The sequence below is a fragment of the Tupaia chinensis genome, unplaced genomic scaffold (assembly GCF_000334495.1).
Source record: "Tupaia chinensis unplaced genomic scaffold, TupChi_1.0 Scaffold000090_1, whole genome shotgun sequence".
Taxonomy (NCBI): domain Eukaryota; kingdom Metazoa; phylum Chordata; class Mammalia; order Scandentia; family Tupaiidae; genus Tupaia; species Tupaia belangeri.
Genome location: NW_006159552.1, coordinates 825,517 through 841,052, shown reverse-complemented (window position 1 = coordinate 841,052; position 15,536 = coordinate 825,517). Strand labels below are relative to the sequence as shown.

The 15,536-nt window shown below is 43.3% G+C and overlaps 1 protein-coding gene across 1 annotated transcript in view; it reads right to left on the bottom strand.

The window, feature by feature from the left end:
• The window catches only part of GMDS (GDP-mannose 4,6-dehydratase), an 806,940-nt gene that overhangs the window by 65,323 nt on the left and 726,081 nt on the right, over window positions 1–15,536 (bottom strand). The window lies entirely within an intron of this gene.

Sequence of the window (15,536 nt, the reverse complement as noted above, 5' to 3'; positions counted from 1 at the left end):
TCTCCTCCATTCTCCTCTCAGGATCTTGGGCACGCATGCACACGTACCCGGCATGAGTTTTAAGCCACCGGGTCCGGGATGCGAACTGCGGTTGACTATGTGGGAGTCCAGCGACATAGCCATTACGCTAACTGCTGGTTCCCCACACCCAGCATCATTTGAGAACCTGTGCCACCACGCTGACCCTAAATACTGTCTGAATGGGGCCAGCAGGTAACGTAGCAGTTAAGGTCCTGGACTCCCACATGACTGACCATTGTTCAAATCCCAGACTCGGTGTCTTGGAACTCATGCCAGGCACATGTGTGTGCATGCCCAAAATCCCAAGGGGAGAATGGAGGAGAAGCGAGTGTGCTGTGGCCAGCCCTCCTGTGGGGGGAGGGGTGATTTCTTACTCTCTATCTTTCTAGTAAATGCATGTGCCCCTATAGCAAACCACTAAAAAAAAAATTAATCCTTTTTTTCTTATTTATTTATTTTTTGCTATAGGATGCACACGCTCGCCAGAAAGATAGAGAGATACAGAGAGACAGAAAGCGATTGGCCACGCCGCAATCCCTTTTCCTCCATTCTCCTCTCAGGATCTTGGGCATGGACACACACATGCGCCTGGCGTGAGTTTAAGTCACTTGGTCTAGGACTCGAACTGCGGTCCACCACGTGGGAGTTCAGTAACATAGCCATTATGCTAACTGCTGGTCCCCAAAATTCATCTTAATATAACTGTTTGGTATGTTTGAATTTGGCCTATCAAGTAGAATCCTATTTACAGGTAGAGTATTTCTTTCTGGGGACTGTATTTCCAATTTCAGTGATTTAGAGGAGTTAAACTTGACCTCTGGTCAAACCAAGAGGTTTAGTCAGGTGGACCACCAATGGAGGAGCAATAAGAACACTTCCACTTCGGTACGGCTTCGATTCTACAGAAGGACTTTGACACACATCGCTTTCGATATTCATATGCTATGAGGATGAGTATGCACTAGGGAGACGATTAGGCACCTACTCCATGTTACAGATAATGAAGTCAAATCTCTCTGAGGTCCCCAGGGCCAGACAGCTCTATGGTCTGACAACCTTCCCCCAAATACAACACATACCTCCCCCCTTCCTTTCCTACACCCTCTTTAAAAAAAAAAAAATTATTTATTTATTTTAATTCGACCAGAGAGGTAGAGAATGAAAGAGAGTGAGAGAGATGGAAAGTGAAAAAGCAAGCTGCCAGGTCCAGGACTCGAACCGTGGTTGGCCATGTGGGAGTCCAGTGCCCTTAGCCACCATGCCACCTGCCGGCCCCATCCGACACCCTCTTTATTTTGCACAGTGGGCACAGTGGGCCAGGGCCCCACTTCTACTGGTCCTGAAGATGCACCAAGATCAAGAACCCTTCGGATTTGTGGAGCAGGTGTGGTAAGTGCTGGGTGTTAGAGAAGTGACTCCGTTGTCCAGCCTTATTGTGCCAGGGAGAAAAGACCCTGTATAAGTGTTTGTCTACCTAGCTGTTTCTATTAAAAGGAAATTCTTGGGCCAGCCAATAGCATGATCGCTAAGGTAGTAGGATCCCATGTGTCCAACTGCACAGTTGAGTCCTGGATCTGCTTGAAAAACACACCGGGCATGTGTGTAGGTGGGCTTCAAATCCCAATAGGAGGGAGAGACAGAGGAGAAGGGGCTGTGTCATGACCATTCCCCATGGAGGGTGCTTTCTCACTTTCTCTCTTTCATGTGTTGCTCTCTGGTGAGTGCATGTGCCCTCAGGCAATTTTTTTTTTTTTTTAGAAAAGAAGTTCTTGTGAATTTAAAAGGTGATCCAAAGGGAAAGTTGGGAAGACTTTAAAAGACCTTGAAGAACGAAAAGTATACAAGGGGACTTTAAAAAGTTCATGGACAAGTGGAGTTAAAGTATGGGTTTCTTTTGGTGCAAAAATTAAAAAAAAATTCATACATGGTGGGACCAGCAGATAGTGTAGTGGCTAAGGTGGTGGGCTCCCACATGGCCAACCATGGTTTGAGCCCCAGACCCAGCGGCTTGAAAACGATGCTGGCACATGTGCAAATGTGTCCAAAATCCCAAGAGGGGACAGGAGGAGAAGGGACGCCAGTGTGGCCATCCCCCTGGGGGTTGATTTCTCACTTTCCTTTTCCCTGTCTCTCTTTGGTGAGTGCATGTATACTATGACCAAAAAGTTAAAAAAAATTCATATTTTTTAGAAGACTATTTTATTTTTATAATTATTTTATTTAATTTTATTTATTTATTTTAATTTGACCAGAGAGGTACAGAATGAGAGACATGGAAAGTGAGAAAGCAAGGACCAGGTCCAGGACTCGAACCGTGGTCAGCCATGTAGGAGTCCAGCACCCCCAGCCACCATGACACCTGCCGGCCCCCATATATATATTTTTTTTCCCCAGGAGAGGTTTTTGCTATAGGGCGCGTGCACTCGCCAGAAAGACAGAGAGAGACAGAGAGACAGAAAGTGAGAAATCACCCCCCCCAGGGGGGATGGCCACACCGCAATCCCTTCTCCTCCATTCTCCTCTCGGGATCTTGGGCACACATGCACACGCGCCCGACGTGAGTTTAAGCCACCAGGTCCAGGTCTCAAACCGTGGTCAACTACGTGGGAGTCCAGCGACATAGCCATTACGCTTACTGCTGGTCCCCCTATTTCTTTTCTTAACACACACTTTCTGTAACCTTTTTGAAGCCCATCTATACTTCTACAGACAGCTTTTTATATGATAGTGTGAGGATGAAGGACCCTTCTTGAGTTTGCATGGAAACGCAAGGATCCTTGGGATTCAGGGGTATGATCTGAACTGGGCCCTCACTGAAGGAGTCGCATGGTAGGCCTCTCCTATGATGTCTCTAGCTGATATTCACCTGTTTGGTCCTCAAAGTCCCAGTGGCCTTGTAACCTTGGCACTAAATAAACGAACGGGAATGACGATAGAGATTGGAACTGACATCTTCGTTTCTTGACACCATGAACTCTGCGGGTCCCAGCCTTCCATTCGCCCCTGTCAAGCAACTGACAGGATCGACCCTCTGAGCTGGTCAACAGCCATTAACGGAGCACCCCCTGGGGAAGGGCGCTGTGTTTCTTACTGATCAAGAGTATCCTTGGAGCCCTCAGAGGATAAATCAGACCCGGTGAGAGGGACACCATCAAGGAGTAGGCCTTGAATACAGACTCACATGAGCCTGCCCTGTCCCTGACTCAGTGAGGATGGTTGTTTTCAAGGGTGGGAAGGCAGCAGAAATGGAAGATGCAAGTCTGCTCAACAAAGCGCTACATGGCTGAACCCAGACTGACTCAAGTCTGCCATTTTGCCTTATCTATCTGAAGCCATAATTCAAGAATGAAATTGCCCTAGGTTTTCTCCTCCCCACCATTAAATTCCATTCAATCTTAGTAGGCAAAATGCAGTCACGCTCCGGCAGCCAGATGTTATCATTACAGACCCCTCTTTATAAACCCATGCTGAAACCTGAGTGGTGGATGAGGCCAGCTAAGCAGTTGTACCTTTGACCCGATTGCATTAAACTTGCCCTATCAATTTAAGCTTAGTATAAACACCATTTCCCAGAGCCCCTCGTGAAGTCAGCGGTGAGAAGAAGCTGACTAAGCCTAAACATTTTTTAACAGCAATCTTGTCTTACAACACCGAGGGGATTTGCCAGGTATCTGGGGCTTTATAAAACCATATGAACATGCTGAAAGAATTAAAATCCTTTAAAAATGAGAAATTGATGGTGACAGTCCTTTCTGAAGACTCGTTGGTGTTGTGGCAGCAAACGAGAGGGAAGGAGTTGGTCTGCAACACGTGTGTGTGTGTGTGTGTGTGTGTGTGTGTGTGTGTTTTAAGTAGCACATACTTATTTATTTATTTATTTATTTGTTTTCCACTCTCAAATGTTTACTCTAAGGTGGCCACTTCAATAACAAATGAAAAATATGTGTGTTCCACTTCCAAGTAACTGGACATTTTAAGAGGAACCGAACGTATTTATTGTCCTGGTTAAGCGTCTTTCTAATGAAGACTGGGTCGTTCTCCCCATTCCAACATCACGGGCAGAGGGGCCCCTTCAATCCCAATGCAATTGTAATTCCTTCCACATCAGCCTGCAGCTGGCATTCCAGGTCGTCTGACCCAAGTCCAAACCCCAGGATGAATGAAGGTGGTCACCATGACACTGCTATTTATTTGTTAATATTTAAAATCAATAAACTTAGCTTTTCTATAAAATATAAGGATATATTTATGTTTTGTATATAAATCTACTTCAGCAAAAAGGGTCGTTCAGTCATTTTGTGGCATAGCATCCAACTAAATAGGATATGGTTACTTTCTATTAAAATGTTAAAATAGGTGGGGTCGGTAGGTGGCATGGTGGTTAAGGCGCTGGACTTCCACATGGTTAACTGTGGTTCAAGTCCCAAACCTAGCAGCTTGCTTTTTCACCCTCTCTCTCTCTCAGTCCCTCTACGGTAAAAAAAAAAAAAAAAAAAGAAATAAATAATATAAATAAATTCTTTAAAAAAAGTTAAAATAGGACACTGGTATGCAAATAAATGTGTAAGATTTATTCTAAACTCTTATAAAAATGATACTTGAAAAATGTCTTAGTAAAATAAAAAAAGGTTTGAATTATACATAATTTTTTCTTTTAGCGAGATGTTTGCTATAGGGTGAGTGCACTCAACAAAGAGACAGAGAGACAGAAAGTGAGAAATCACTCCCTGGGGGAGACGGCCACATTGCAATCCCTTCTCCTCCAGTCTCTTGGGATTTTGGGCACACACGCATACACACTTGGCGTGAGTTTTAAGCTGCCAGGTCCAGGACTTGAACCATGGTCAACTATGTGGGAATCCAGCAATGTAACCATTACATCATCTGCTGGTCTCCAGAACATTCTCTATTAAGGGAAAAAAATATGCTATACGTTTAGAAGCAAAGGTTCTTGGATTACGTGTAAAGATGTGTAATTAGACAAATCAACATGCCGTCTGATTTTTGCCAAATCAAACATGTACCAAAGTATATAGCTCAGGAAAACAAAGCCACTGAGTTGCCAAATGGACTTTTACACTGAACCTGACCCACTGGAAATAGAGAGGAATCAGAGGTTTGAATGAGATATACTTCTCATTTGAATCAGTGTTGTTTAACTAGCAAAGAACTTTCTGAAACTTTCAATTCTAATACTGAGGCCTAAGAAAAAACGGTGTCAAATTCTTCCGTCCAGAAAGAAGAGACAGAAAAGACACTGATTGCAGTGGTAATGGGAGAAAGGGCTCACGCAGGCCTTCAGAAGACAATCACACTTAGTAGGAGCTTTTCAGCAAGAGGCTCTTTGGGGCTCGCCCTCCTCATTGAAGTGTGCGCCTCAGAAGGGACAGTCACAGTTCTCTCAGGCGCTGTGAATCTGACTACGTTCCCCAGACCCCTGCTTTGTCTGGGATGCACAGCAGACTGGAGGCTCTTCCCATGCAGGATTCAACAAACAGATAAAACGTAGCCTTAGAGAGAAAAAAGCTCTTTGTGACTAACACCTTCCTCTTCACCTAAATACAAACAACGTACGTCGTGTGTTTCGCCACTCAAATGGGGATGTTGAAAAATGAGTCATTACCTTATCCCACGCTTCACTGTGAGTTTTGAAACCTCCACTTAGAAGGGGCCTGATGCCAAGAGCTGTCACTACCTGTCCCAGGATGCTGAGTGATCACAGAGGCCACCGAAGCCTCCCAGAGAATGGAGACGGTCAAGAGAGGCTTCATTGCTTCACGGGAATACCCCTTCAGTGTCAAGAGGGAAATTAAAAAATATATATATTTAATTTTATTTATCAATATTATTATGCTACAGGGCATGTGTGCTCATCAGAGAGAGAGAGAGAGAGAGAGACAGAGAAGGAAAGTGAGAAAGTAAGCCACAAGGCCTGGGACTTGAACTGCAGTCAGCCATGTGGAAGTCCCGTGCTTTAACCGAACCACCTACTGGTCCCCAAGAGGGAAAATTTTGAACACCATTTTTAGAACTATCAAGTCTCTTGGAAGGGCCAAGTGGGAGAGTTGAGTGAGCCATGCCTGCTGAACTTAAAACAAAATAGGGAAGTCTCCTGGGGGTGCTGGGCAGCACAAGGCCAGAGGGTGTTAAGTGTCTTTAATGAGGACCAAAGGTCAGAAGGGATGCACAGTTTATTTTTTTTTTATAATTTAAATTAAAAAACTTTTTGTCACAGGGTGCATGCACTCACCAGATAAAGACAAAGAGAGAGAGAGAGAGAGACAGACAGACAGACAGAAAGGGAGGAAGTGAGAAAGCACTCCCACCTCCAGGGTGATGGCCATGCCACAATCCCCTTTCCTACATTCTACTTTTGGGAGTTTTGGGCACACGCGCACACAAATATCCAGAGTGTTTTCAAGCCATTGGGTCTAGCCTTGAACCATGCAGTTGTCCATATGGGATCCAACCACCTTAACCACCATGCCATGGGCTGCCCCAATGACACACTATTTATAAGTGTTGCCTACAATTTTCAGGAGCAACACTTTTCTTGCCTTGATTTGAAAGACTTTTTATTTTATTTTATTTTATTTTATTTTATTTTTGAGAAGTGTTTGCTATGAGGTGTGTGTCCTCAGTAGAAAGACAGAGAGACAGAAAGTGAGAAATGACCCCCTGGGGGGATGGCCATGTCATAATCCCTTCTCCTTTATTCTTCTCTCAGGAATTTGGGCATGCACGTGCATGAGCCCAGCGTGAGTTTAAACCACTGGGTCGGGGATTCGAACTGCAGTCAACTACACGAGAGTCCAGCAACGTATCCATTACAGTAACTGCTGATCCCTGAAAGACCTATTTTAAAATCAAGTGTCTCTGTTTTAGCTGAACTGAACGTGAGAAGAGAATGCTTTGGGGACACACCCTGGATGGTAGAATTTATGTTTCTGAGACATGACTTATTGCTCGGGCTTAGTTGAAAGTTAATGAACAGCTCGAGTATTCAGATGAAGTTGGTTTATCTACACTGGGATAAGACAGAGAAAAAAACACATCAGTATGGAAAGTGAGAGTATTTTCTAAGTGGTTTTATGATGAAAAGAGTTTTAAAAGGAGGAAATGTTAATGAAGGTCTATGCTTAAACCATATTCTTCCTAAGTTAACAGTTCAGTAGTACCAGATAATCATCTTCTTGTGTCTTTTGTCTTCAGCTACATTTTTACTTTTCATTCTACATTCCATGGCTGGAAAAGCTGAAGTCATCCACAGGTCAAATCATGGCCTGGGGTAAGTACCTAGTATGTCTCAAAAAAAAAAAAAAAAAAAAATGCATCTTCATTCTGAAAACATGAAAACTCTTGCTCTGAGGCTGGATTCAATGAGCCACGCCTCTAACAAGTTGTTCATCTTTCCCCACTCGCCTGGGCGGACTTCTCAGGTTTGTTGTCACCCTGTACCTGCAGGGCTTTTCGAAATTCTAGACAATGCAGCTCATTTCCATGTTGCTCACCTCCCAGCAACTGTGGGGGCCTTCGGAAGGCTAGAGCCTGCAGACTCGGGTAGAGATCTGAAGGCAGCTCCCCTGCAAACCACAGTAACCAGCGAAGGCCCCAGAATAGTATGACTACTCCAAGGTGTCAATCAACCATACGGAGCTTAACTTCCTCACCAACCTGTGACCCACACAGATGCCAGCCTGTCAGAGCCTGGTGGCAGGCTTATCATTCTTGATTTTAGGTTTCCAGACACAAGCATGTTGGTGCATGTGCTCTTTGCAGAGGAAACAAGCCACTGAAGACAGTCTTCCTGTTGGGCTATTCTTCTATAAACCACCAGATGGACCAGGAAGTGACTAGACTGCCCTTGAGGTCAGGTCAAAAGCACCACCACCCCATGCCACCTCAAAAGAGAACTCCTAAGAAGGGCATTACATTTTGGGGCTTTGGGTCACAATTATATACACATGTAAACCACTGAAAAAAAAACAAACAGAATCGCTGAATGAGTAACATCAGCTTGATGATTTGAGATGATTTGCTTTGCATTCCAAAATATGTACCAGATAAATGAATAATAGGCAAAATTATAGATCCAATAGCACCACACACTTCCTTACTACAAAAGTGCTTTGCCCTGGATTAGACCATGCCAGTAGTCACCAGGCAACTACATTCTGGTCTGGCTTCTGGGCCAACGAATGTGGGGCAATTTGGAGGTGCTGGCGACCTTGAACCTATTGCTAAACTCTGCTTTCTCAACCATAAGAGCTCTGTGTCCAAGTCTTGATGCATGAATGAGAAGAAACAGATTGGAGAATGAGAGGGAATTGAGGGGCAAAGGATGGTGGGCAGTTAGGATAAAAATGTGGGGTGCGTGTGGGTGGGTGTGTGTGTAGGCAAGCAAACATTTGTGTATTTCCACACAAGTGTGATAATTCTTAGAAACAAAAGCCTCTCCGAAATTTTTACTGCCATATGTAACACTCTGCCAATATTTACCTCTTCAAGATTAGTGTAAAAAGAGACATTTCACGATACCTAGTTTCCTTAATAAGCAAAGGCTGACGCTGGGAGGTAATTCTTAGATTCGCTAAAAGGATCCCAAGCAATGACAGAGGCACATGGGAGTGACAGAGACCTTTCTCATCACCAGAAGGAGTTCCTTCACAGAAGGTGAAAACTCTCCTATTCAAACGGGACCTCAACAGATTCTAAATACATTGCCAGGCAACGGAATGGGTGTGACAAATTCCTGGGGTTACTTCCCTTACTCTTTCTTGCAGCATTCTTCTAACCCTTTCTTAGGAAACTGCCAAGATCCTTGTCCAGCCCTGTTGGTCAGAAATTGATGTCCCAGTGCTAGAGAGAATGACATTCCCTTGGGTCTTTTCTGTATGTGTCAGAAAAGACAACTTATTGCAGGCTCTGTGCTCCCTACCATCCCCAGCCAGGCATTTCAGCAGGGATTCAGAACGTACCACCCAATTGCTAATTCCATATTTTCAAACACAGCATGAAACAACCCACTGAGCAGCCAACAGCAGCTGGCAGAGGATCAAGTAGGCCCACCAGTGCCTTGAACCTTGGTGAAAACAAATGAGGTTTAGGATTTCAGAGCGGCCTCTCCAGTCTCAGGACATCACTATCACAGACTCTATTTTCCTCTAACATCCCCAGCCATCCAGTCTGTGCGCTCTCGGCGGATGGATGTCTGTGCACACTCCCAGCTGCTAAGTTCCCAGAAATTACAGGCCAAGGGGTCAGGGCATCACCGTAGCCCTTCTCCCTTCCCTACTTTTTTGGCAAGACTTTCAGTTTTTCACTCTGACTTCTGCTCAGTTTTCCAAAGGGCTTTTCTTTTTCTTTTCTTTTTTTCTTTTTCTTTTTCTTTTCTTTTCTCTTTCCTTTTCCTTTTCTTCCCTTCCCTTCCCTTCCTTTTCCTTTCCTTCCTTTCGTTTTTTTATAATACACTTAATTTTTTAGAGCAGTTTTAGCTTTACAGAAAAATTACACAGAACACACAGAGTTCCCACATACCCTTTCTTCATCTATCTCTGTACTAACTGTCCCTGGATTAATTTCTTGCATTAGAGTGGTCTATTTGTCATAACTGATGAACTAATACTGATACATTATCATTAACTAAAGTCTACCATTTCTTTTAGGGCAGTTCTGTGGGCTCTGGTAAGTGCATAATGTCCTATAACCAGCACTATAGCGTCCAATAGAATCATTTCATTGCCTGACCTCCCCCTCCACCTTGCTCTTCCTATTTATCCCTCCTCCCTCTCCCTGAACCTTAGGTAGCCATTAATTTTTTATTCCCTCCATAGCTTTGCCTGTTTCAGAATGTCACAGAGTTGGAGTCAGCCTTTCCAGATTGGCTTCTTTAAGTTAGCAATAGGCATTTATGGTTCTTCCATGTCTTTTCATGACTTGATAGCTCACACTTTTTACAATAAATGATTTATTTAATTTTATTTATTATTATTCTCAATTTGGCGAGAGAGAGAGAGAGAGAGAGCGAGTGCGAGAGCGAGCGAGCGTGCGCACGCAAGTTACCAGATCTAAGACTCGAACTGTGGTCAGTCATGTGGGAGTCCAGAGCCTTAACCACCATGCCACCTGCTAGTCCTAGCTCATCCATTTTAATCATCGAATAATATTCTATAGTCTGAACACATTGCAGTTCACCTACAGAATGATGTCTGACATGCGTCTGTTTTTACTGAATAGGAATAAAGCTGTGAATATCCATGTGCAGGTTTTTCTGTGAGACTAACTTTTTCAACTTTCCTGGTAAGTACCTAGTAGCATGATTGCTGAATAGTGCGATAAAACTATTTTTCAAGAAATTGCGAACATTCCTCCAAAGTGGCCGTACCATTTTGCACAGGTATCTGCAGATTCTGCACCTGAGGGTTTAACTAACTGCAGAGTAGGAATTGTTGTGCCGGCAGGTGGTGTGGTGGTTAAGGGCCCTGGACTTCCACATGGTCAACCATGGTTTAAGTCCTGGACCTGGAGACTCGCTTTTTCACTTTCCCTCTCTCTCTCTTACTCTCTCACTTTGTCTCTCTCTGGTCAAATTTAATAAGTAAATAAATTTAAATAAAATAATTCTTTAAAAAATTTTATTCATTCATTCATTTTAATTTGATCAGAGAGAGAGAGTGGGGAGGGTGGTAAGAAAGAAGCCACCAGGTTTGGGACTCGAACTGTGGTTGGCCATGTGGGAGTGTCCAACGCCCCAACTACCACACCACCTTTTGGTTCCCCTAAATAAAATAATTCTTCTTTTTTCTTTCTTTTCTTTTCTTTTTTTTTTTTTGAGAGGTTTTTGCTATAGGGTACATATGCTCACCATAAAGACGGAGAGAAAGAAAGCGAGAAATCACTCCCCTGGGGGGATAGCTATACCACAATCCCTTCTCCTCCATTCTCCTCTTGGGATCTTGGGCACGCATGCATATGCACAGTTTAAGCCACTGGGTCCAGGACTTGAATCGCAGTCGACTACATGGGAGTCCAGCAACATAACCATTATGCCAACTGCTGGTCCCTAAAATAATTCTAAAAAAAAAAAAAAAAAAGAATTGTTGCTGATGTAAACTATGTAGGTAGGCCCAAGGTCCCATCTGTACTGAACCAAATAGACTTTTTTTCCTGTCAACGTTCCCTAAATAGTACAGTATAACAACTGTTTACATAGCACTTACATTATAAGTAATCTAGAGATGACTTAAAGTATACAAGAGGATGTGCCTAGATTATATGTTAAGCCGTTTTATGTAACAGACTTCAGCATCCACAGATTTTGGTATCCATCAGGGAGGAGGTCCTGGAACCCATCCCCAGCAGACACCAGGGACAATTATCCACAAACGAACTTGGTGGAATTTTGATTGTGATTGCATTAAATCTATAGATCAAGTTGGGAGGAACTCATATCTTAGGACTATCGAGTCTTCCCATGCAAGAACATGAAATAGCTCTCCATTTATTTAGTCTTTTTTGATTTATATTTTCCCCCTCACATAGATCTTGTGCATATTTTGTTAGACTTATACTCAAGCAATTTTTTAAAGAATTATTTATTTTATTTTATTTATTCATTCATTTTATTTTAATTTGACCAGAGAGAGAGAGGGAAAGTTAGAAAGCAAGCCACCAGGTCCGGGACTCAAACTGTGGTTGGCCATGTGGGAATGTCCAGCACCTTAACCACCACACCACCTGCTGGTCCCCATCAAGCAATTTTTTAAAAAGGTTTTTGCCATAGGACACATGTGCTCATCAGAGAGAGACAGAGACTGTGAGAGGGAAAGTGAGAAATTGCCCCCTGGGGGACCGGTCATACTGCAGTCCCTTCTCCTCCATTCTCCTCCTGAGATGCTGCGCATGCACACACATGTATCCAGTGTGATTTATAAGCCGCCAGGACTGGGACTCGAACCGTGGTCGGCTATGTGGGAGTCCAGTGCCTTAGCCACTATGCCACCTGCTGGCCCCAAAACATTGTTTATTTTTAGTGTTAATGTAAATGGTGTCGTGCTCTTTAGTTCAGATCGTTCATTGCTGCTGTCTAGGAAAACAATTGACTTTTGTATATTAACCTTGACTCTTCTAACCTTGCTCTAGCAGCATATTAGTTCCAGGATATTTTTTTTTTTTTGTGGATTTCTTTTGTGATTTTCTGCATAGATCATCGAGTCCTCTGTGAATAAAGGCAGTGTTGTTACTTCCTTCCCAACCTGTGTCCTTTTTATTCCTTTTCTTGTTGCATTAATAAGGACTTCCAGTACCATGCTGAATAGCAGTGGTGAAGAGACAGACTTGTCTTGTTCTAATCTTAGGGGGAAAGTTTCTAGTCTCTCATCGACAAAGAAGTTGGCTGTAAGGTTTATTTGTGGATTTTCTTTCTTTCTTTCTTTCTTTTTTTTTTTTTTTTTTTTTTTTATTGGGCATGAGCAATGTGCATGCGCCAGAAAGACAGAGAGAGACAGAGAGATAGAAAGCGAGAAATCATCCCCCAGGGGGAATGGCCATGCTGCAATCCCTTCTCCTCCATTCTCCTCTCGGGATCTTGGGCACGCACGCACACGTGCCCGGCGTGAGTTTAAGCCACTGGGTCTGGGACTAGAACTTCGGTTGACTACATGGGAGTTCAGCCACATAGCCATTATGCTAACTGCTGGTCCCATGCAGATTTTCTTTAGCAAAGTAAGAAAGATCTCTATGCTTATCTTGCTGAGTTTTTTTTTTTTTTTTAATCATGAATAGGCATTTTATTTTGTTAATGCTTTTTCTGTGTACTGATAGGTTCATAAGTCTTTCTTTTCTTTTCTTTGGAGAATTTTGCTATAGGGCATGTATGCTCGCCAGAGAGAGACAGAGAGATAGAAAGTGAGAAATTGACCCCTAGGGGAGATGTCCACACCACCATCCTATCTCCATCCATCTCTTGGGATTTTGGGGATGCATGCACATATGCCTGGCATGAGTTTTAAGCTACTGGGTTGGGACTCGAGCTGCGGTCGATTACATGGGAGTCCAACGACATAACCATTAAGCCACCTGCTAGTCTCATAGGTCAGATAATTTCTACTCATTTGTTCAAGTACATTTTGTGGCCTAGAATGTGGTTTATCTTGGTGGATTTCATGTGAGCATAAAAAGCATATGTGTCATCCTTCTGTTACTAGATGAAGTATTTTATAAGTCTCAATTATTAATAATTGCACTTGGCTGACAACTAATATTCAGTTCTACTATATCTTTCTTTTCTTTTCTTTCTTTCTTTTTTTTCTCCTTTCCTTTCCTTTCCTTTCCTTTCCTTTCCTTCCCTTTCCTTTCCTTTCCTTTCCTTTTCTCTCTCTCTCTCTCTCTCTTTCTTTCTTTCTTTTGAGAGGTTTTTGCTATAGGGCGCATGTACTCACCAGAAAGACAGAGTGACAGAGAGACAGAGAGCGAGAAATCACCCCCTAGGGGGGATGGCCATGCTGCAATCCCTTCTCCTCTACTCTCCTCTCAGGATCTTGGGCACGCACGCACGCATGCCCAGTGTGAGTTTAAGTCACTGAGTCCAGGAATCGAACAGCAGTTGACCATGTGGCCTAATGGTGTATTGTAGCCATTATGCCAACTGCTGGTCCCAACTATATCCTTATTTTCTGACTTGTGTCCATTACTGACGGAGTGATGATCAAGTCTCCAACTCTAATAGAAGATTTACCTATTTTTCCTCACGGTTCGTGTATTTTGATATTTGTTTTTAGGTATGCATCCATTAAGGACTGTTATATATTTTTGGAGAACTCACCCCTTTATCATCTTGTAATTCCCCTCTTTATTTCTGATCATCTTACGATTTAAAGTCTGCCCTGAATTAATACAGCAACTCCTGTTTTCTTTTCTTTTTAAGAATTATTTTATTTAACTTTATTTATTTATTTTAATTTGACTAGAGAGGAACAGAGAGAGAGAGAGAGAAAGTGAGAAAGCAAACCTCCAGGTCTGTGACTTGAACCACGGTTAGCCATGTGGGATTCCAGGATCCTTATCCACCATGCCACCTGCCAGTCCCAGCAACTCCTGTTTTCTTTAAATTAGTGTTAGTACCTACCCATACAGAATTTTCTACTTCTTTACTTTTAGTCTACCTGTGCTTTTAATTTAAAGGGGTTTCTTATAGACAACGTATAGTTGGAAAATTCTCCGTCATTTCTCTTCAAATATTTCTTTCATTACTTCCTCTCCTTTTTCTTCTTCTTTTTTCTTTTTTTTGGGAGAGGTTTTTGCATGCACCCTATAGCAAAAACGTCTCCAAAAAAAAAAAAAATAAAAATAAAAACTATATATAGATAGATTCAATCAGAGGTTAAAGATTAAAATAAATTTTGCAGCTAGCTTTCCACATGATACATTTGTAAATTCGTGAAAGGTTTTCCCAGTGCTCAAAAATATTTCTAAGCATTTCTTTGGCTCCTTTAAACTTATCATAAAAAAACTTTAAATGATTCCATTTACACAAGCAATGAAGTCCTCTAGCTAGCTGTGCTGTAAAACACTCCTAGGATTTCATCATTTGTTTTAAACAAGCACCTGCCGTACACCTTCTGATACCTGGGATATGATTCTGGTTTTGTTTTTTTGGAGAGGTTTTCGCTATAGGGCACATGCGCTCGCCAGAAAGACAGAGAGAGACAGAGAGACAGAAAGCGAGAAATCACCCCCCAGGGGGCATGGCCGCGCCGCAATCCCTTCCCCTCCATTCTCCTCTTGGGATCTTGGGCATGCACGCACACGCGCCCGGCATGAATCTAAGCCACTGGGTCTGAGACTCGAACCGCGATCTACTACATGGGAGTCCAGCGACAAAGCCATTATGCTAACTGCTGGTCCCAAGGGATATGATTCTGACAGCAAAGTAACACTGATTGAACTAAAACAACCAAAGATGAAAACTAGAAGACTTTGGAGACGCCCAAACGCATGCATGTGCACAGAGCAGTCTCTTACATACACACTGACTGTGTAAACAAAGGAAGGGAACCAGCAGTTAGCGTAATGGCTATGACACTGGACTCCCACGTAGTCGACCGCGGTTCGTGTCCCAGACCCGGTGGCTTAAAACTCACGCCGGGCGCGTGTGCGTGCGTGCCCAAGATCCCGAGAGGAGAATGGAGGAGAAGGGATTGCGGCGTGACCACCCCCCTGGGGGGTGATTTCTCGCTTTCTGTCTCTATGTCTCTCTCTGTCTGTCTGTCTGGCGAGCGCACGCGCCCTACAGTAAAAATCTCTCCAAAAAAAGAAAAAAGGAAGACACGATCTTGCTTGTGAATTCTGTATCAAGAGTGGACAGAGGGTGGTTATCAAGTGCTTCTGCACTGACGTTCCAGTGGAGTTACATCTCCGAGAAGAGAAGGCCTGTGCGAAGCCTCGCTGGGGCACTAGCTCTAAACCTGTCAATAGCTTTGAGACACCCTCCTCTCCTGAAGCATAGGGGTTCTTCC